This window comes from Podarcis tiliguerta (genome assembly GCF_965153285.1).
Source record: "Podarcis tiliguerta genome assembly, chromosome: 9".
Lineage (NCBI taxonomy): Eukaryota > Metazoa > Chordata > Lepidosauria > Squamata > Lacertidae > Podarcis > Podarcis tiliguerta.
The window spans coordinates 27,370,124-27,392,307 of NC_139542.1; the positions used below are offsets into that span (position 1 = coordinate 27,370,124).

Consider the following 22,184-nt stretch of genomic DNA (forward strand, 5'->3'; position numbering starts at 1 on the left):
TGCTGCTAGGCATGCCAGAGGGTAGCGATGAGGGAGCAGAGTAACAGAGGTTACTTCCAAGTTGCATCACAGCCAGCCTGATATACTATTTCTCTACAAATGAAATGAACGGTGACAATACAATTTCTTCCTTAGAAGCTCAGTGTCTATATAGGCACAGAAATATAAGCTTTACAGAATTTGCAGTTCCTTTTTAAAAACATTAAGACATACACACGCATACTACAAAATATAGCCAGGGATGAATACAGTACCTCTCATTTAATTCCATCATGTTAAAAGGCATTAGAAAACAATCACATAGATTACATAGCTTTTTCAGTGACCCATATAATATCATACATGACACAGATGCCAGGAGTTTATTTCAGGCCAAAGAATGCATTTGTTCATACTTGACCACAACCAAACACCACTTCACAAAGCTCATGTGAATTTATGGTCTGTACTTCCTCAAGTCTAGCAATGAAATAAGAAACACCCCCAACATTAAAACACACCCATGGTTGGGTAGCAAAAGCAACACACACATGGCAGATATGGAAAACTGAGAAATAGTTTATACAAATAAGAAACTTGTTACCTTGTTTAACGAAGCTGAAACATTTTAATGTATCACCATTGGGCATTTATGTAACTGTTGTAAAAGCCACTATAAGTACAGGTTGCACGTTATATCCTGGACAGAAGTATATTCCATGTGAGCTTTGGCCAGATTTAAAGGACGTAAAGGGCTGGAGTTTATGGATTTCATTAAAGGTCCCTTACTCTTTCCCTCTATAATTTGACAACTGTCGGCCAAATAGGATTACATTTTATACCAGCCTGAATAGCCAATATTGCATACAATGAATTTATTCATTTGCTCTGCTCTTTAGCCACCAACATATTTGTCCTAATTAGAGCCACAGTCCTCAGTATAACCTTCAGCTAGGCTTAGTATTGATCTGTGGGCTGATCTCTTTTTTCTAGAGGGACCATTGACCATTCTTCTCTACAAACGGCACACCAAGAAGGCAGGCCACTGCCATGTTCACTATGTACAGAACAGGAAGCTGAACGCCTCCATATACTGTTGGACTACAACTCACCTTCTCTGACCATTGGCCATGCCAGATGAGGCTGATGAGAGCTGGAATCCAACAACATCTGAAGGATTACAGGTTCTTCATCAAAAGGAAAGGAAGATGCCACAGCACATAGTTGAGGTCAGAGAAAGAGAGATATGGATCCCATGTAATTGCGACACTAAAAATTCCTGACTGCATTATTCTAGCCCTGAGGACTTGTTTACACAATCAAGATCCATAGATTATTTCAGGTTATACTGAGATAGCTAGCCCTTAAATCCACAAGCAGTTTCAAAACATTCTAGCTACACACCCATGCAAACTATTCAGTTCAATGCAGAACATTATATGGGTTGTTTCACATGTAACACTAAATTAACCCTGGCTACGGTGCCCATGAGGATTCCCTGAGAGGACATAATAACTGCTTTGGGTGTCTTCTGGTCCTGTTACTGCTGGAACTAAACGATGCATGTCTAAAAAGGTGTGTCACCAACATGAAAAGTTTGGAAAGCTCTGGCATAATGGATAAAATCAAGCCCAGAGAAACCCCACATTGAAGGCTCCACAGGGCCAAACGTTCTCCAAGCATCACTCCCTTGGAAATGTCCATCGATCTAGGACTGGAACCACCACAAAGCACTGCTACTCACCCCCCCAACTCAGGCAGCCACTCCAGAAAGATACCATGGTTGATGGTATTGAAAGCTGCTGAGAGGTCAAGGAGAATGAACAATGTAACATTTTCCCTGCCTCACTAATTTCACACTCTTATAATAAAGGGAATAGTCATTCTAGCTGCAATGTAAGGAAATTTAGTCGTGTTTAAGCCCACTAAAATCAAAAGCATTTCAGTGGGACCAGCAGATGCACTCAGTTAACAACCTGATTCTAAACATTGTTCCTTGCAATTGATCCCTATTATTTACTTTATATAGCATAACAGAAGTACATGGCACCTTACACAGAATAGGCTTAACAAACCTCTCACCCAAGAGGCTTACTAAACAAATAGATACAAGGGAGAAATAATAAGGGGGAAATGGAGGCAGGAGTTAACAGGTAAAGAATAATGCATGTTATACAGTGGTACCTCTGGTTATGAACTTAATTCGTTCCAGAGGTTTGTTATTAAGCTAAACCGTTCTTATCCTGAGGTGTGCTTTCACTAATGGGGCCTCCGGCATGCAATTTCCATTCACATCCTGGGGCAAGGTTTGCAACCAGGTTAGCGGAGTTTGTAACCCAAAGCTTTTGTAACCAGAAGCATTTAAAACCAGAGGTACCACTGTATTTCAGTTACGGCATTTCAGCTTAGTTACAATAGGGTGTTGGGACAAGGAGTTGCTCCAAATGCTTCAAAGAATGAAAAACCTTGCTTTAAGCAGCCATGCTTTGGATTCCAATCAGTTAAGTTGCAGTGATTTCAGTGGGGATTCTAATGTGCCTTTCTCTGGACTCCACCCAAACCTTTAAACTTGAAGTCACCAAGAGTCAGTTCACACTGTTTATATTCAGCCTGGCAATTAGAGCTCCTTTGGAATGGCCCCAAGCAGAAGTATTTGATACCTCCTGTTACCCTTTAGAGAAGATTGTGTTACATTTTCCAGTGCAAGCTGGAAGGGGAATTCAGACTAGCATGGATGAGATTTACTTGGTTAACACTTGTCATGGGCTCTGCATGAGGCAAGACCAAGCATAGAACGTAGATGAAAGAGGGCAGACGAGAAGAAACTCTCAGCTGATTCCAACCTGTTTTACTGCTGCTGAAAATCAATGTCCTTTATGCATACAATATAGCTCCATCAACTTCCCAGCGCGCGCGCGCACACACACACACACACACAAATGAGGGTTTCTGAATTCCTATACATTTAACGCTCCTGAAATCTGAAAGTCCCAAAGCAATGTACGTATTGGCTGTGTACTTGTCTGCAATAGTTCCTTCACAGTGCTACAGCTCATTGATCAATGATCTAAGATTCCATGGAAATAAAAGACATGTAATGGCCTGTGACCTAATTGTCTCATGTGTTATTGAGCTGGAAATAATTAAAGTAGGGGAGGGGGTTAGGGGTATAATGAGAATGGCTCCCAAGGAGCCATCTCACTTTCAGAAAAAAAGTACAATACAAAGACTTCCATATTAAGTTGGCCTTCACCCTGTACTCTTTTAAATTTGTTCAACGATTTCTGGATTAGAGAAAGAATAGGAAAAAAAATCTACTTTGTTAGGTTTTTAGAAGAACAGCAAAGGTTTGTTTGACAGGCCTTTGAGACCAGACCACTGAGAGCTGAGAAATAGTTTTAGATACCGCTCTTGCTTTCACGATGAACATATTCCTGTTGTTCTATTAGTTTGTTATAAAGAATCTGTACATTTCATTTTATTGTTAGTGGCTAATGTTAGCCACTTTCATTACCAAAACTTCAATATGAGATCGGAAAGTATTTCCCGAAAGTATAAACGAATTTCATAGTTACAGAATTGCAGATAAATAAGTAGAATTATTCCTCCAGAAAGAGTCGTCTATCATTCATCCAGCAACTTCTAGCTTGAATGACACTATATTCCAGAACCCATTTTGTAACAGATCTAAAATTACATGCATTGACATTCCTAGATGATCTCAAGCGGAAAACACTTAAATTCTATTGTTATGCGCTGCAGGGTAAATACATGAAGGTGGAAATTCCAGGCTGCAGGGGTTATTCTTTCTTATTCTGCCCTGGCCAGTTTGCATGACACATTAAGCCATAATTAAAAATAAACTATGGTTAAATGCAAACAAGCAGTATGCTGGTGCATACTGCTGAAAAGTCCCTGCTTTGCTCCTTGCTTTGGTGCAAGACGGGGAGGAACAACCAAACAAGAAGATGGTTTCATATTACATGTAAATCAGCAATCATAGTTTGTTTCCTTCACACAGACCATGAGTGGTTAACAAACCACAACCATAATGTTCACACATAATGTGAAGTCATCCTCTGGGTTGCTTCCAGCCTGCAATGCCAAAGCATTCTAGAGCGAAGCAGAACATAAGAGGTGACCTTTGAGCCACATGAACTAGCATGCAGCTCATTAAGCCTGGAGTGGCTAACTTTTTTGGCCTTTGGTCAACCTCCAGGGGCTGCATTATCAACATCATCATCTGTCACCCACCCTTCACCATAATGTCCCAGTGGCTGTGCCCGCCTCACACTCGTAGCTCTCACATTTATACAGGATAAACACAAGCCGACACAGTCACACACGACCCATGAGCGGTCCTGTGCTGATCAGCTGAGGAGGAAGGATTACTGCTCTCTCTCCACTCATCAAATAATCAAATTGACGACGAGGTAGGGGAAAACTGACATTTCTATCAGGGCAGTGGCCTCCACTCACCCCAGTACTGTGTTCACATTATTTTCTTTCCTTTCTGCTGCCACCAAAATTGGTGGTGCCTGGGGGGAGACAGAGCATTCAGAAAAATTTGCTTGTGGGACTGAATCGAGCCCCTCAACTGAGGGCTAGCAACCCATGCTTGAAACCATAGTTTATTTTTCATGTGATGTGTGGACCAGGCTATTATCTCCCAAACATTCTAAGGAACAGTGTTCTCCCTTAATAGTAAATGTGTTGCAATCCATTTCTCCAAGACTGGGGGTAAGAGGTATGACCTCTGGCCTTGTTTCTGACAAATCTTTACTAGTTTACCATAGATTATTAATCTGTAGTATGTGCATATCTGTAGCAAAGATATACCCATCCCAGCTGCCAACTAGCTACTGGGTTAAGTTGAAGGTGCTAGAAATGGTGCTTAAAGCCCTAAACTGCTTGGGTCCAGCATACCTAAAAGATCAACTCATCTCCAATATCCTGCAGATGCCATCTTATGAATGGGTCCATTTCCCACAATGTCAAAATCAGATGTTTAGTGTAGCAGCACCTACCCATTGGAACTCCCTCCCATTATATATCAGACAAGTATCATCTATATGCCACTTTAGGTGCTTATTAAAGACTTTCCTCTTTCAACAAGCCTTTTAAGTAGAGATTGTTGTCCTCGTCAGTATCTGTATTGGATTTTAAATTGATCTTATTTATGCGATAGTTGTTGCTTAATTGTTTTATATGTAATTGCTTTAACCATTTTATTTATACAGTGGCACCTTGATTTATGAACCACTTAGTTTATGAACAACTTGGATTAAGAACGCTGCAAACCCAGAAGTAGGTGTTTTGGTTTGTGAACTTTGCCTTGGAATAAGAATGTGTTTCGCTTCCTGTTGAGTGTGTTCATTTGTAAACTGAGTCCCCAGCTGCTATGGGAAAGCACGCCTTGGTTTAAGAACGCTTAGGTTTAAGAACAGACTTCCAGAACAGATTAAGTTTGTAAACCAAGGCACCACTGTATAATTGTTTTGTGTTTGTTTTTGTTGTATTGTACATCACTTTAAGATGACTCACAGGAAGAGGTTCATAAATGAAATTAAATAATAACTAAATAAATAATATAGAATATGTTCCAATTCGAAACCACATTCTTGCTTCCTAAAGTACCCTGAGAAATACCATGTTACTCTTCAAGAATATGTTCAAGCATGGATCTATCCACATGTTTATATCAAGATGCATATGGAGAAGTGCTTCATGCTTCATGCTACAAGTCTGTTGTGGAAGGAAATGTTTACACCTAGCGTGACAGTGCTTACCACAAATAAATGTAATGCCATGGAACACAGCCAGACTGACGAAACATACAGCTGGTTTGCTCCTGATGGACTCTGAATAGTCTTGAAGAACTGGCTCACAAAGAAGCCGATGAAAAAGGCTCCATATGGAAATAAGCCTCAAGATGACTGTAGCAGTTATTTGTTCCAGTAGCTACCAAGGAACACTGTAATGTAAAAGAACTCTTTCCCAACCCTCTCTCAGTGCCTCCCACTGAGATCCTCCCTCTGACATCAACCAGCATCTTTTTGGATAAGAAGCAACAAGCAAGTCTCAGCAAGCAGCTGTGTCCTTGTTCTTCTGTGATGCTCTAAGTCCAAAAAGAAACCAGGTGCTGCGAGAGGAAAGATGAGTGAACCTAGCTATCAGAACTACTAGCTACAACAGTCACTCAGAAGCTTCTTACTAACTAAATGGAGCTTCATTCGTGGGTTTCTGTGTGCAATGGGGCATGATCTAGCAAAACAAGAGTATGCAGTGGGTGCTACAAGTTATATATAAGAACAGCACTACTGGATCAGGCCAGTAGCCTATCTAGTACAGCATCTTGTTCTGACAGTGACAAGCCAGATGCCCATGGAAAGCCTTTAAGCCATTCCTGAGCACAACAACACTCTCCTCTTGAGCAGTTTCCAGGAACTGGTATTTAGAATGATACTGCCTCTGACTGTGAGGGCAAGTGGGGGAACATTCCTAGACAGGTTCAGGAGATTTGGCTGCAAAATATGAGCCTGGCTAACACACCTTCCCCACCTTTCTGTACTGCGCTGTTGACAACAAAGTAAAAACCAAGGTATGAGGGCAGGGCTGTGAATCTTACCTTGGATTTTACTTGTGGAGTGCAAGAGATTGGCCACCTCTGCTCTAAAGTAAGCTATAGCATGGAAATGTAGTTGCTGGTGACTGCAAGCTAAATTGCCCAGCCGTATCAATAAAACTCTCTCATCTTTAGTATCTCAAAAACTTTGTAAATGATTATGCTGAAGAAAGGCAAGGAGAACTTCAAATGACATGGCATCTGTCAGATATATGCACAGTATATTATTACTAAAATAATAACAGTTTAACCTTAGTGGTGATGAAACCACATATATCAGTACATCTGTTGCACTATTTCTGATAGATTCTTCTTATTAATATAATTTTTCAACCCATCGCCTGCTTATGAAACTACCTGGCAGACTTATTGAAAATGAGATCCAACTTAGTTTGACATTTACTACAGTCAATACATTATACATCCAAATGATTTGTATACAGTGATACCTCAGGTTACATTCACTTCAGGTTACATACGCTTCAGGTTACAGACTCCGCTAACCCAGAAATAGTGCTTCAGGTTAAGAACTTTGCTTCAGGATGAGTACAGAAATCGTGCAGCAGCGGCGCAGCAGCAGCAGGAGGCCCCATTAGCTAAAGTGGTGCTTCAGGTTAAGAACGGACCTCCAGAACAAATTAAGTACTTAACCTGAGGTACCACTGTATTAATATACTTCACTACAAAAGTTACATTTTCTTTAAAAATGGATAAATTTAGACACCGTCTCATATGTATGAAATATAAATGAAAGTACACCTGTATATATGGAAGACACCATAGCTCCTGTATGTGATACAGATGAATAACCCTGCTGGATCACAAATTATGCAGCTGAGTTTCCCACATTTAGGGAAATCACTGGGATTAACAAATTTAAGGGGTTATCTTACCTCCCCCCCCCCCTTTCCAGGCACACTTAAAAGGCCTGTGTCCAAGCATTTCATTTCATTGCCCTGGAGCTTTCCCCATGAAAACCTACCCTTTAGCACTCAATCGGAACAAGCATCAACTCAGGTTTTCCGTGGGTTGCAGTTTGGTCCACTGAGCTTTAAAGAGCAAGTTTTCATGGGGAATTCTGCACAACAACAACAAAGGGGGGGGGGGAGGCTGCTTGGACATGCGGCCTTAAAACGTGGACCATGCCTGGAAAGGGTGGAGGAAAGGTTAGTTTGGAGAAGCCCTTAGAGTGCAGTGGATGAGCCTCACCTTGGGAAAACCACATTTGTGATCATGGTTTGTCCCTTGCCGTAATTATGCTGTCCTCAATGCCAACTGTCAGAAACCATAGGAGGAAAGAGTTCTCTTGCGCTTGGGTTCTGCTTGCAGACTTCTCACGGGGCCAGCTAGATGCCTAGGGGAACAGGATGCAAGACTAGATAGGCCGCTGGCCTGCTGTAGCAGGTCTTTCTTATGTACTTACGTGTTGTTACACCCTCTTTAGTGTGGACCCATAAAACAATTAAAGGGAGTGGAGAAAGAGAGAAGAATGGCAGGGCTAACAGAATAACCTTTTTATTTATCCTGAATCTTTTTTGGTTCAAGATCTGCAGGGTTAAGATGGATGCATGTTAGAGCTGTAAGTGGTGCTTACAACTGGGATGAGCATTTGGATGTGCGTCTAGAGTGCACACCTCCTTGAAAGCAATGTTGTGCAGATGAACAAAAAGATTCCTGCTTGAGCAGAGGAGCTCAAACTGGTTGTCAATGCAGAGGAGGAAAACCTGGCCCGTTGGGTGCAAATTCCTTCCCACTTTTCAGGCATACAAACTGCAAGGTTGGAGTCAGCCTTCCAGTTTAAATAATTCTGGAAGAAATTGGTTTGGAAAACACTCAGATCGCCTTTCTACTGGCACTTTAAACAACAGGAGACATTCTGTCATACACTTGAAGTTTACATTATCTGATTCCTGGTGGACAATGGAGTCAGAGAGTGCTTGCCCTGTGGAATCAGGCAGACCCCTTGTTCCCTAACAACTTAAGTTTAATGTGCATAAGCAGCCTTCACTGTGTCCACCTGGGTTTGGAGAACAGGCAGGATGAGGGTTGATTTCTCCAAACCTTTTGGCAAATTCTCCTCAGTATGCAAGACTGCTGTTCAGCCCTCTCCCTCTCCCGGCTTTACAGTACTTGCAGGGCATCACTACATGGCATTGTCTGAAGGGACATGATGCAGCAGCCTAACCAAATCTGGCTCTGGTCCGTGTCTCAGTGGGAGATCACCTGGGAACCCTATTTGCATCAGCTTGAGTTCCACAATGGAAAGGTGAGTTACAAATGAAATAATAACCCATCTAAAAGTGAAGGGGATAGCTGGTAGCAGTCCATTTGCAGAAACACAAGTAACTAAGACTGAAACCCTATTCACACTTACATAGGCTTAAGTCCCATTGGACTTACTTCCACATAAACATGTGTGGAATTGTACTGTAAAAAAGAATACCAACCAACACACATATTTCACACATTACCAGTACACAATATACTGCCCCCCCCCCAGAAGATCACAACTAACTACTGTATGCTGCAATCAGTCAATACAGTAAATAATTCATAAGCCATGCAATCCAGTTATAGGGTTTGGTGCTCCCCCCACCAAAAAACTCTCTAGCTAACACATACATCACGGCTGAGAGCTTAAGCAAGATATTGAAACAAACACAAGAAGTAAAGTAGTCAACAGTAAACATACCACTAGGGTATTGTATAACAAATGGCATCTTCAAAGCAGTATTGTAAATCACATAGAGACTATTAATATTAGGTGATTAATAAGTTTAATACTGTAATGAAAAGTCATAAATGAAGGCACACAAAATACAGGAACTTTCAGTCTCCAGACATAATTTTTTAAAACAATATACATTGGAATGTATTCATCTGAGTGCATTTCACCAGCCATTTAGAAATCCACATATCATTCAGAAAGAAACAATGCATTCTAATAGACTTTCAGCATTCGTCTTTAGCATCTCTCTCTCATACATAAATCGCAACAGCTGACACACATACACAACACTACACTATACATGCTGGAATATAAACAGTTTCAAAAATTAGCCAACACATACTTCCCAACAACTAACCAGGGCAACAAGCACACAGAGACCTCAGCATCCCAAGCAACCAACTTGCCTAACCAACTCAGCCCTTCTTCCAGAATTAACCTTGTCCCATTAGAGCAAGCTAATGAATACCAGCTCAGCAGCATAGCCTGAAGGATGCAGGGCTATGCTTGGTAGCCAGAGAGCATCCGCCACAACAGATTCACAAACTTCCAATGTTCCACAGGGATGAAAAAGGGGGTAGTCTTGTAGACTTGTAACAACCCAATTCTCACACCAAAGATTATCACACAAAAGTTTACTACCCCACACTTTATGGCTTCACTATGCAGGTTTTGAACAATTTAAATAGCAGCAGCTGTGATGGTTGTGCGTTGTTATTCTCCTAACTATGGAGATTGGGGCAGATGTATAGAGAGGAAATCTACCTATTCCCCCACTGATGTCGTTGGGAGAAAAACCACTGCTCTGAGTCTGCAATTTGCTTTGGGCCAGGGGTGAGGAACCTCTCCAGCTGTTTCTGGAGCCCAAAATGCATTTGCGCGAGTCAAGATTGCCATTGGTCAGGGATGATGACAACTGCAGTCCAGCAACATCTGGAGGCCTGCAGGATCCCCACCCTGGCTTGCGAGGGGGTGCCAGTGGGAATCCCCACCCCACCCCAATTCAAATATTAGCTTTGAAGGAAGGGGGGTTTCTCTTCCCCCTCCTCACTCTGGCTACTTCCTTGCCTGCTGTTGAGTGCCCTTCTACACCTCAAGATCCTTCCCCTCCATTATTTACTATCTAGTTTGGCCCTAAGTCCTGGAAACAAGGAAGATACAGTTGCAGTGATTGTATCAAACAGAAGGAGCTACAGTACTTGACTGTCTGGTTTTAGGGAAGTCAGAGGCAGTGTGGTGTAGTGGTTAGTGCCAGATAAGGACCCCAGAAATCTGGGTTTGAATCCCCACTGGGTGAGCTGGGGACAGTAACAGTGTCTCAGCCTAACTTATCTCCCAGGAATGTTATGAGGAGGAGGGGGAGAATCATGTATCCTACCTGGAGCTCCTTGAAGTACATACCTGTATTTAATCATCATCATCATCAATGCACAATTACACTCCAAAAGCGGGCGGGGGGAGAGAAATAGACGCAGGGGGAGGTAGCAGAATACAAAAGCAAATAGGTTCCTTGTTGGAGGGTCCCTTCTCTCTCTCCCTCCTGTCACCTGCCCCCCGCCTTCCTCTTCCTCACCTTGCCTGCAGTCACAGTAGCCCCAGTCGACCCTGCCGCGGCTGTTCCTGAAGAAGCACCAGGGCCTGCTCCTGCCGTCGGGGTTCCTGCAGAAGTTGCGCTGCCCTCGCAGCCCTCTGCCCTGAGGCGTCTTCTCCAGGAAGGTGGGCACGTCCGCCCAGGGCAGGCACTCGGCGCCGGACTCGGTGACGTTGACGAAGCGCCCGCCGCCTCGCGGGCAGCCGCCGGCGGGCTGGTGGTGCTGGAGCGGCAGAGGCGGCGGCGGGGAGCGCGCCTGAGGCGGCTGGTGGGCAAAGCCCCGCGGGGCGAAAGGGAGAGACGAGCGAGCCGGCTCCGAAGCGCCCGGCTCAGCGAGCGTCCCCAGAGCCGCCACTGCCGCCGCCAGGAAGAGGCGCGCGAATGTCATGGTGCCAGTCGCGCTCGCTTTGGTCCATCGCCCCTCGGCTCTCGCGCCCTGGCTGTGGGGAAGGAGAGGGCGGGGCCGCGCGGCGTCCCACTAATCCTCCCCCACCCCCCGGCGGGGGAGCGCGCGACTCCTTTCCCCCGCCCCACACGCTCCCCGGCGCCCCGGCCCGGCTCGCGCCCACGGAGCCGCCTCACAGCAAGCTGCCGTCGTCCACTCAAGGACAGCGACGACGACGTGGTTAATAATAATAATAATAATAATCATTAGTTGCTTTTTAAGGTATTCGATTTAGACATAGTAGGAGTAAACCCACGGAAAGCAGTGAGACTTAAGTTAGTCGTGACTAACTTGATTTCAGGGGTTCTCCTCTGTGCATGATTAAGTCTGGATCCAACCCATCATCATCATCATCATCATCATCATCTGTATCTTCCCATTTGGCATCCAAACGTAGTCATAGAGGGAACCCACGGGAATCAATAAGCCTTGCTGGTCAGGATTCAATTATCCCAGTTGGCTTCAAGGGAGTCTCCTTCAAGTCTGGATCTAACCATCGTCTCGCCCTCGTTGTTCATATTTTGAATCTAGACTTCCGTCATACTCGGGGTAAATCCGCGGAAATCAATGGGGCTTAAGCAAGTCATAACAAACTCGTCCCATTGATTTCCAGGGGGGTCTCCTCTGAGAATGACGAAGGCTGGATCCAAGCCATTCGCATCGCCATCTGTGTAACGTGCGAGCTGCAGCTCAGCCCTGGCTCGTCACAGCGCGACTCTCGGCGTGTTTACTCAAACGTCAGCGCCACTGAGTCCAAGGGAATGCGCTCCCTGGTAAAGCGCGCTTAGGAGTTGCAACTTTTTCCCCCCACGGGAATGTTCTTTGCCGCCCACGACGACGCCCCTTCCCATTCCCAGTTTGGAAGATTCACATATACCTTTCACAGCTATCTATACCAGCATCTGCAAAAATGCCACTGGTCAAGCGTTTTCCCCTCCTATGTTGGCAGGAAAGCTGCACCATTTGCATTTCTGCCTGTCCGGGAACTATTCAGGATCCTTTCTGGAGACTGGGCGAGTTGACAAGCCCATCTTCGGAGATGGATCGTCTTCCCAAAAAAGTCAGGCACATATGGAGAAGGGGGCTGTGATGATTACTGAAGGAGGGCAAGCGCTTTGCACGTGCACAAGAGACGGAGTACGGGACTGTATTCGGAGAGCCCTGATGTTGCTCGGGCGAGGCTCTTCTGGTTCCAGCTGAACACTGAAAAATCACCAGGGCGCAGAGACGTGAGAAGGGCAAACAGGCTGCGGGCAGAGCTGGAGAACAGCGGAGAAGCTCACAGTCTCCCCATCTGGGACAAGGCACCCAAAGTCGGGTGGGAAGATCTCGGCCACCCGGAAAGATTTCCGCGAGCCTGCCAAGGAATCGGGGCGCACCATGGCCCGCTGCGATCCGACGCAAAAGCATCGATATCAACCAGAAAGAGCAGCGAGGCGAGAGGCATCTGTTGGCAGTCGAGTCATCCTTATGCGGGGAAAAGTTGGACAGGATAAGGCAAACGTGAGCCCCCCTCCCCCCGTGGACCAGATTTGAGAGAAACTGGGGAAATTTATTAGTGGAGGCGGCAGGTAGGGCCGCCGGTTTCCTTTCTATCCTTTTGCGCAAAACAAACTGGCCCCTGCGCCCAAGTCCGCTAAACCGGCGCACGTGACTCGCGCTCCGTTACCTCCTGTCCTGCTTTGGAATGCGGGAATCCTGGCGCGCGCCTGCGCGTCGTGAGCAAAACATCCCGGGAGCCAAGTTGGTTTAGGCAGGGGAGGGGGAGTGTCTGCTCTGCCTTTCCCTTTCTGTGCCTCGTGCCAGTTCCCAGAGATGTGCCAGTTTCCCAGTGACGCTCTCTTGAGCTTATTGAAGAACGGCCTGGCCACGCTAGGAGGGAGTCCTGACCAAGTCTATGGGACCACGCCACTGAAAACTGGTCCAGTCGTGGCCGACTCTGGGGTTGCGGGGCTCATCTCACTTTATTGGCCGAGGGAGCCGGCATATAGCTTCCAGGTCATGTGGCCAGCATGACTAAGCCGCTTCGGGCAAACCAGAGCAGCACACGGAAACGCCGTTGACCTTTCCGCCGGAGCGGTACCTATTTATGCTATGTTGGCAGGAGCAGGGACCGAACAATGGGAGCTCACCCTGTCGCGGGGGTTCAAACTGCCGACCTTCTGATCGGCAAGTCCTAGGCTCTGCGGTTTAGACCACAGCGCCACCCATGTCCCACATATGTATATACATACATATACATGCACCTGTTCTTTGGTTCACCTCATATCCTGAGTACTGAAAGCTGAATGGTGGTTTACGCAGAGCCACAATTTTATGTATAATGTTCAGCAGCTCAAATAAGGGGTGTGATGGGGTGTCTGTCTTCTAAAAAGGTAAAGGTACCCCTGCCCGTACGGGCCAGTCGTGACCGACTCTAGGGTTGTGCGCTCATCTCACTCAAGAGGCCAGGAGCCGGCGCCGTCCGAAGACACTTCTGGGTCACGTGGCCAGCGTTTACCTTCCTATAAAGCGGTACCTATTTATCTACTTGCACTTAGGGGTGCTTTCGAACTGCTAGGTGGGCAGGAGCTGGGACCGAACGACAGGAGCTCACCCCGCCGCAGGGATTCGAACCGCCGACCTTGTGATCAGCAAGTCCTAGGCACTGAGGTTTTACCCACAGCGCCACCCACGTATTCCACCCCTGGTCACACCATTAGACACATTAGATGGGAAATCCATTGGTGTCAACAGAAACTGTAATGTATTTAGGATCACAGCATAAAAAGTTTTAGTCCCCCAAGCCACTTGCTCCACAGTAAATAAACAAAGACCCACTGGAGTTAATACGATTACACCATACAAAGCAGTTTCATGGTTTGTCTTTGTAATGTAATTCATTCCCATTCATACCTATGTCATTCAGTTTCTCTCTCCCTTTTTTTCAGAGGCAATTCCAGATGCTTGCCTAGCTTTCAATTGCCCTGTTGTTTTTATGCCATTCTGTTTCATCTATGGGTGTGTTCCCCACATTCCAAGATTCTTACTTCAGATTCCACAATGCCTGACAATGCCTGGATCCAGGACAACTCTACCATGTGCTCATCTCCATTTACTATATTAGAGAAGTTTTAAATGTGCCATATTTAACTGCTTTATAAAGTTAGGCATTCACATTAAGCTTTCACAGCTGGCTTCTGTTCCTTCATAGGAAGTGGCTTCAACCCAATTACTATCTATGACTAAATCCCATTGAAATCAATTGAATGTTAGTTGTTTCAGTGGGATTTACAGCACAATCATTTATGTTAAATGGCGCATACTCCAAAGTAGTGCATGCATAGGATTGCAGCCTTACAGCAGAAGCCTATACAGTACACATTTACTTAAAAGTAAGTGCCACTTTGTTAAATGGGGCATACTCCCTGGTAATTGTACATTGACTTTAAACTAGAGTCATGACTAACTTTTTCAAATTTTGAGTATGAATGTATCAATTGTTTTCCTTGCCTCTAGAGCTGATTTGAATTTTTTAGCACCAACATGCCTTACAAATGAACTTTTAAAAGTATCCCACTGCAACTAACTAAATTGCTTCAGCCCCCCAAAATTATAGGGTGTACAACAATATTCAGCTTTGTGCAAATTTGTTTCCCATAAACATATCCAGGTTTGTGGAGAACACAGATTCACAGGCCAGCAATTTTTAGTTTCATTTGACCTGGCTCTATGCCATCACTGTTTATAATGGAGATAAACTACAAGCAGCCAACAGTTATTGCTTTCTTTCCAAGGTTAATGGTGCAGCTAGGTAACCTTAGTTTCTCTGAATTCATTGGTCCTACAGGTGTTCTCCTTCTTAGATGGTCATGTATATAAATTCAAAATGTGCTGAGTTTTGTGGCTTTCCTGTTCATTCCTCTGAATGGACCCCTGGACCTCTGCCCTGATAGCACCATTGACCAAGGTTTCATCTGAAAAGAAAAAGCTAAAATATTCTGCAGAAGCACCGCTGTGGAAAAAAACCTACAACTTGCAGGCCTCTAGCTTCTTGCTTGATGCATCTAGCTTGAAAAGAAATAGAGTTGTGTATGACTATGCAGAAAGTATCCCTGTGGTTCTTGTCCCATCATTTCCATCACAGGCTCATATGAATTTAGTGTGTTCATTTTAGGAGTTGTTGTTTTTAAAATCCTTTGTATAAACCGGCTAAAATTAAACTTAGGTCAGGCAAATATTTCTGGGAAATATTTGTATATAATAAAGTTAATGTGTCATACACACATAAATACACATAAACATGTAGGCATATACCACACTCACACAGAGGCAATGGATTTCTCCATCTCAGTGCTGAGCTGAGCAATTTCTGAGTGCTGCAATGGGTCCTACTTTTCTAAGGTGGCCCTTGTAAAGTGGAGAAGAGGTGCCTGATTTTGTCACAGACTGGTGGGCCACCAGCAAACTAGATGCAGCCTGCATGGGCCATGGGTTCTTCAACCTTGATAAATATGTTAAAAAACATGAGTGGGGCAGAAAGGATTGAACCATGCGGGATCAAAAGGGTTACATTCCACCTACCTCTCTTTGAACAGAGGTCATCCCTCAGAACAATCAAGGCTGCATCAGATTAAAATGGATCTTGCATCTGAATTAGGGGTATCCAACAAGGTGTCTCCCAGACGTCATGGACAACTCCCATAATTCTGGACCAATGGCCATGCTGGTTGTGGCGTTGCAAGTTCAAGTCCAAAATATCTAGAGGGCACCATGTTAGCTTCCCCTGATCTAGATAATTAAGGACATCCAAGAGAAAATGGAGTTGGACAACAGCCAGTCATTTGGACAGGTTGCCCACACTAGTGAGCAAATCTCATGGAATACAGTGGGACTTACTTCCAAGTAAACATTCATAGAATTGCAGTCCAAGTGAATGATGGAAAGTAACATGATCATAACATTAGCGAGGACAAGTATTAAAAGCTTTTCAGTAAATTATTTATTTGGGAAACTTTTAAAAAATATTTTATTAAACACAGATTGGCATGATCCCCTCACAAAAGAACTTTATATTAGAGCTAAGCATGGTGGGGTCTCTCGGGGCACTGCAAATAGCAGTTTCCTCTAATGTAAAGTTCAATTCTTTTATAATTGAAATGTTCTTTTACGTAGAATAAAGAACACCACTGTTTGCTTCATTACGTTACTGAGTCTAAGCTAAAAGGATATTTGAAGACTTTACCATGCATTGAAACACATTGACAATTCTTTTATTAACAAGAAATTTAGAGTAAGTAATAGACACATTAGAAAATAATTGCTGAAAAGATCTGCTAATTATATATTCTGGGCAACATTCCAGAACGTCAAGAATGTAATTTGTCGCTCACCAAGAATATAATTTGGTGTTCAATAAGGATTGCAACAATGCATGAAGACAAAAGATTTGCTTTTTAAGAATCAAGACAAAGAAACTCTACTAATAATAATAGATTTGAGTAGTATTCAAGGAGCTCTGCCTCCCACAGATACCAGTGAAATCCACATATTCAGCAAATAGTGCAAGCCTATACTTCAGATCTTCTGACTGAGAAGCTATACTATTTTCACGTTGGGATTTTGCCTGGGCAATAATAATCTGTCTTGTCCTATTCTCTGGCTCTGACCTTCAGACGTGGTTCCCACTCCTGCCTGATGCCTGCCTGTGGTTCGGCTCTGACACAGATGCAATTATGTAAAAAGAAAGCACATTGAAAATGGCACGAAGGCAACAGCTCATTCCCAGATTATCTGTTTACTGAGTGCTCATTCTGATTTGCCTGCAGGGAAGGATGTCATTGCCTCATGCAATTGTTATTCCACACTTTCCAGTGCATTTCCCTGTCACTTTCCTAACTTCAGATAGTCCTATGTTTTTGAAGAAACAGGTCTATTGCTCCAGAGTGCCAAATCCACTTTTACTGAGCAATGCATATTTGCCAGTGTGCAACTGAATCCCACTCAGAAACAGTCTGGAAGCACCCTTGGATTCAAAGGGTTCACACTGGCTCATTCGTTCAATCACACCCGCACCATGCATTTAAAACACAAGGCTTCCCACAAAGGATCCTGGGAATTGTAGTTTGTTATGGGTGCTTGGAAATTTAACTCTGTGAGGAGTAAACTACCGTTCCCAGGAGTCTTTGGGGAAAGCCTTATGCTGTAAGTGTACTTTAAATATATGGCATGGATGATCCCTACAGATACCCTTTTTGCTGGAAAAAAATGATGGGAACTGCTGCAGTCTGGAGATGGGGCTCACCTAGTCCTCTCCAATGTGGTGTCTGCCATGTAGAATACTGATATTAAAAGGGTAAAGGACCCCTGACAGTTAGGTTCAGTCGCAAACGACTCTGGGGTTGTGACGCTCATCTCGCCTTACTGGATGAGGGAGCCGACGTTTGTCCACAGACAGTTTTTCTGGGTCATGTGGCCAGCATGACTAAGCTGCTTCTGGTGAAACCAGAGCAGTGCATGGAAACGCCGCTTACCTTCCCACCGGAGTGATACCTATTTATCTACTTGCACTTTGATGTGCTTTCGAATTGATAGGTTGGCAGGAGCAGGGACCGAACAACGGGAGCTCACCCCATTGCGGGGATTCAAACCGCCGAACTTCTGATCGGCAAGCCCTAGGTTCAGTGGTTTAGACCACAGCGCCACCCGCATCCCTATGCTGAGATTAGGCAAGCACAAACTCAAGGGTGTTTATGCTACCAAATGAAGACATACTTGTTCCCCCAGGCTTGCCCTGACCTTTATTATTATTATTACTGGTCACTGTGGTAGTTTTAGTGAATTTATTATTGTTGCTGTTGTTAGATTCATTATGTTTTATTACTGTATGAAGCATTTTAGTATTTCTCTAAATGCAAAGCAGTGTAGAAATACTTAAATGAATGAATAACTGGAACCTTTTCCACCCCTGGTATTTTTTTTTTTTTTAATGAAATACCAACTCCTTGTTAGCAATAGTGATACTAAGGCATTTCTGATATTTCCTGAAGGAATTTTTAAGGCATCTTTTAGGAAACCTGATAGCAATTCAGATACAAAATGTAAAAGGGGGATTAAATATCTCCCAGGGCACTGCAACGGCCCGAAGGAATATAAGAATTAATTTAGCAGTAATCTGTGCCTGGATATGAAACGGCTTCTCGGATATTCTATTAATCATGTTTTTGTCAAGTTACTATATTACCGAGGTCAAGAAAGACTATACATTGGTTCCAAAATATGTATTTGAGTATTCAGGCGCAACTATTTGAAACACAGTCTCTTTCCTGTGAGCCGTAACGTAAGTCAATACAAATCAGTAGTGGGCAAACAAGATTGTATATATTAATAAGTAATAGCAAAGAGCAGTGTGGAAAATATTTCTATCCAAGCGCAGACAAGAGACATAAACATGTGTCCAAAATGAACTGTGAAAAGAACGAATTTTGTTAAAGACTGTATCTGATTCACTGGGGCTAATACATTCTGCTGAATTAAATGCCTTGTTATTGCCTGATATGTAGGAACGCACTTCAAGTCCTTCGGAGCCAGAAGAGGGCTTTGAAAGTGCAAACGGAGCTGGGAACCTCTGCATTGTTTCATCAGCACCTGTGTTGGATATATGTGGAACCTCCATCACATGTTATGTCCATACCTGAGGAGGTGGTAAGGGCAGGGCCTGAACTCAAAACATCTGAGTACAGGGCAATCCTTTCATGCAGGCTGCTTCTACTTCAAATGAGTAGTGGGCCTGAACTCAAGGGAAAACATAAAGGGGTCATCCCATGTTAAATGTGAGGGATTTTAAAAATTATTTTTAAAAACAGTTATTATGCCTGAAGCTGGCAAGGCAATAAAAATAAAAAATAAAACAGCCTCTCACTTTCCAACCTGGCTTGTTCAAACTGTTAGGGCATCAGCTGCAGGCTGGTGGATCTGCTGTTCCATGTTTCTGCTGTTTAAGGATTGTTCATCAAGAAGAAGAAGAATCTCCTTACATAGACCATCCTTGAAGGTGTCCTGCAATTACAGATACATTAAAAATTGTGATGTGGCGGGGGGATCCATCTTGCTCTGACTGATTTGAGCTATGTCAGCTAAATCAGATTAGTGTTTAACATTTTTTCAGATTAAATACTGAGTATCAAAACTGTAGATCCTGCACAGACAAATAACTCAAAAGATTTTTATGAAACATGGCAATTTGAACTTGCTGGCTGCAAATGGGAATGCAAAGGAAAATGAGGCTTAATGAAAAGCATATTTATAGATTTTTAAGGAAAGGGTTATGGCAGCTGCATTCTATAAGCGTTAGCAATGGCATTGACAGATCCCATTGTCTTAAAAGCACATTGAAAGGACATGGCGTTCCCCAAGGAATCCTGGGAACTGTAGCCCTGAGAGGTATAAACTACAGTTCCCAGGATTCTTTGCAGAAAACCACATGCTTTGAATGTATGGAGTGGATATTTGCAGTTTTCTATTTGAGGAGAACCTTAAAACTATCTGAATCGCTTTCTCTTAGGGGCTATTGCCCCCTCCTCATATATCTTTCGTTTACAGTTTTCAAAGCTGTTACCAAAAATTGTAGCAATTAAAATTCATTTCAAACAGCAGACAAAATATATTAACAACTTTTAGTGTTTAGAAGTAACTATATAGACTTGCCTTTTTATTTCTTGCAGGGCCATCTGGGGCATTTTCTAAGAAACCATAGGAGAAGGGGTAGCAGATGCCTACAAGCTATGACTCCTTCTGGACTATCCTTCAACCAAGAGATCTTGGGTTGTGATAACCAACTTGCCCTCCCACTTTGTGATGCTGTTGCTAAACACCAGGTCTGTGTACAGTAAAACCTCTCTCATCCATGATACTGCTTTTAAGGAACACCTCACAAATGAGGAAGACACCCTGGTGTTTATTATAGAATGGGTGGGATTGCAGCTGGGTCAGAGCTGGTGGAGATGACTGAGCTGGTGGAGATGGTGTCGAGAATGGTGCTCTAACTTTATCATCCATGTGGGGTCCAACTTATCTGGTCTGACACATATTATCAGTTGCTACACCTGGAGCTGGCAATTCTTTTTATATGCTCACTTGCTGTAGCATTTCCTAGCCTGAGATACTTTGATATCAGTAGCTCACGCTCTGGTGACTTCGCATTTGGATTATTGGTATGCGCTCTACGTGGGGCTACCTTGGAGCTGGAGCTACTGAAGAATTAATCTGCCATGTTCTGAACAGAGGCAGCAAGTTAGGAGAATGTAACATTGCCTCTGAAAGCACTCCACTGCCTACCGACCCTGATTCAAGTACCCTAAAGCTTTTTAGTTTTTTGAATGTGAAACTAGGATCCTAGTCTTCTCCTCTGTTCAGTTTTCTTAGTGTCTGTATGCTGCTGTTTTCAATACAAGTACACATACAACCCACCGGCACTTACGCATACCCCATTTTCATGTGGCCACAAAAGAGATAGAGATAGAGATAGAGATAGAGATAGAGATAGAGATGATAGAGAGAGAGAGAGAAAGAGAGAGAGAGAGAGAGAGAGAGAGAGAGAGAGAGAGAGATAGGCATGCAGGTGTCATAGCGCCCACAATGTTCTGCCAAGGTCCCCTCTGCCCCCTCCTGCCCCCATTTCAGGATTCAAAGCCTAAGCTTGAGGAAGCTGCCCCAGTTTCTCCTTTTATTAGTGTTGCCAGACTCCCAGAAATGACCTGAAGCCTCCAGGTTTGCTCCCCATCCAATGGAAGGGCTTGGATCACTAGGTGGGTGACAGCAGCCAACTGCAGTTCTTAAGAATGGCAGGGTTGGGCCTCTTTTCACAGCTTCCAAGACAATTCATGGTGAGGGGACTCATAGAAAGGCCTTCTCCCAAGTGGGGCTGCTGCGACTCTGGAATGATCTCCCCCTGGATTTGCATCTGTCTCTTTGTTGGGATTTAGATGTCAGCAAAGACACTTCTGTTTGCCCAGGCCTTTTCAGTCTGATATGACAATGTTTGCATTGAGCAGCAATGTGTGGATTGTGTTTTTAATGATGGTTACTTTGTGAATATATTCATATTGTATTTGTTCTAATTTTGTTGTACAGCCACCTGGTCCTGTATGAGGAAGGGTGATCCCTAAAGGCAATCAATACTAAATAGTAGTAGTAATAAAAATAAAAATATTTATCAGATTGCATTACTATTTATTTCATTTATGAACCGCTTCCTATGAGGCATCCCAAAGTGGGTTTTATTATAATAAAAACATAAATAAAAGTGTTACATATATCAAAACAGTTAAAACAATTGCATATAGTAAAACAATTTAAACAGCACATACATTAAATCAATTCAAACTGAATTCATATACCAACAGGGATGAAGATCTCCATTTCGAAAACTTGGTGAAAGAGGAATGTCTTTAACAGGCCCATAAAAGTTACTACTGCAAAAGCCATTTTAAAATTGGGCCAATTATAATTTTTAAAATTGGAAGCATTATTATAGATTATAATTTGTTGATATCTTTTGTTTGGCAAAATGTAGTGTAAATATAGCTAATTTCGGAGACAAGAAAAACCCGCATGTGGGGGTCAAACCAATTGGGGATATATTTTCTGGGAACAACGGGTGTGCGGGAAGTATTGTATGTGTTTAATTCTCCCTCAAACACATCAATCTCCATTCTGAAATTACCCCCCACTCCTGTATTCATTTAAACAAGGACATTTCCCACCCCTCCCCCAGAAACCCATGTCTGCAAGCATGAGAATGTCCTGGCTTTACACTTGCATGTTAATATAATGTTTC

General features: G+C 43.5%; 1 protein-coding gene across 2 annotated transcripts in view; it reads right to left on the reverse strand.

Moving 5' to 3' along the window:
* The window catches only part of PRSS12 (serine protease 12), a 71,579-nt gene that overhangs the window by 37,183 nt on the left and 12,212 nt on the right, over positions 1 to 22,184 (reverse strand). The window contains exon 1 of one of the 2 annotated variants that reach the window (XM_083457328.1): positions 10,804 to 11,357. The exons of the other annotated variant lie outside the window; for it this stretch is intronic. The gene's annotated coding sequence lies outside the window, so the exon portion shown is untranslated. Of the gene's footprint in view, positions 1 to 10,803; positions 11,358 to 22,184 lie in introns of those variants that run through there. 2 annotated transcript variants of the gene reach the window in all.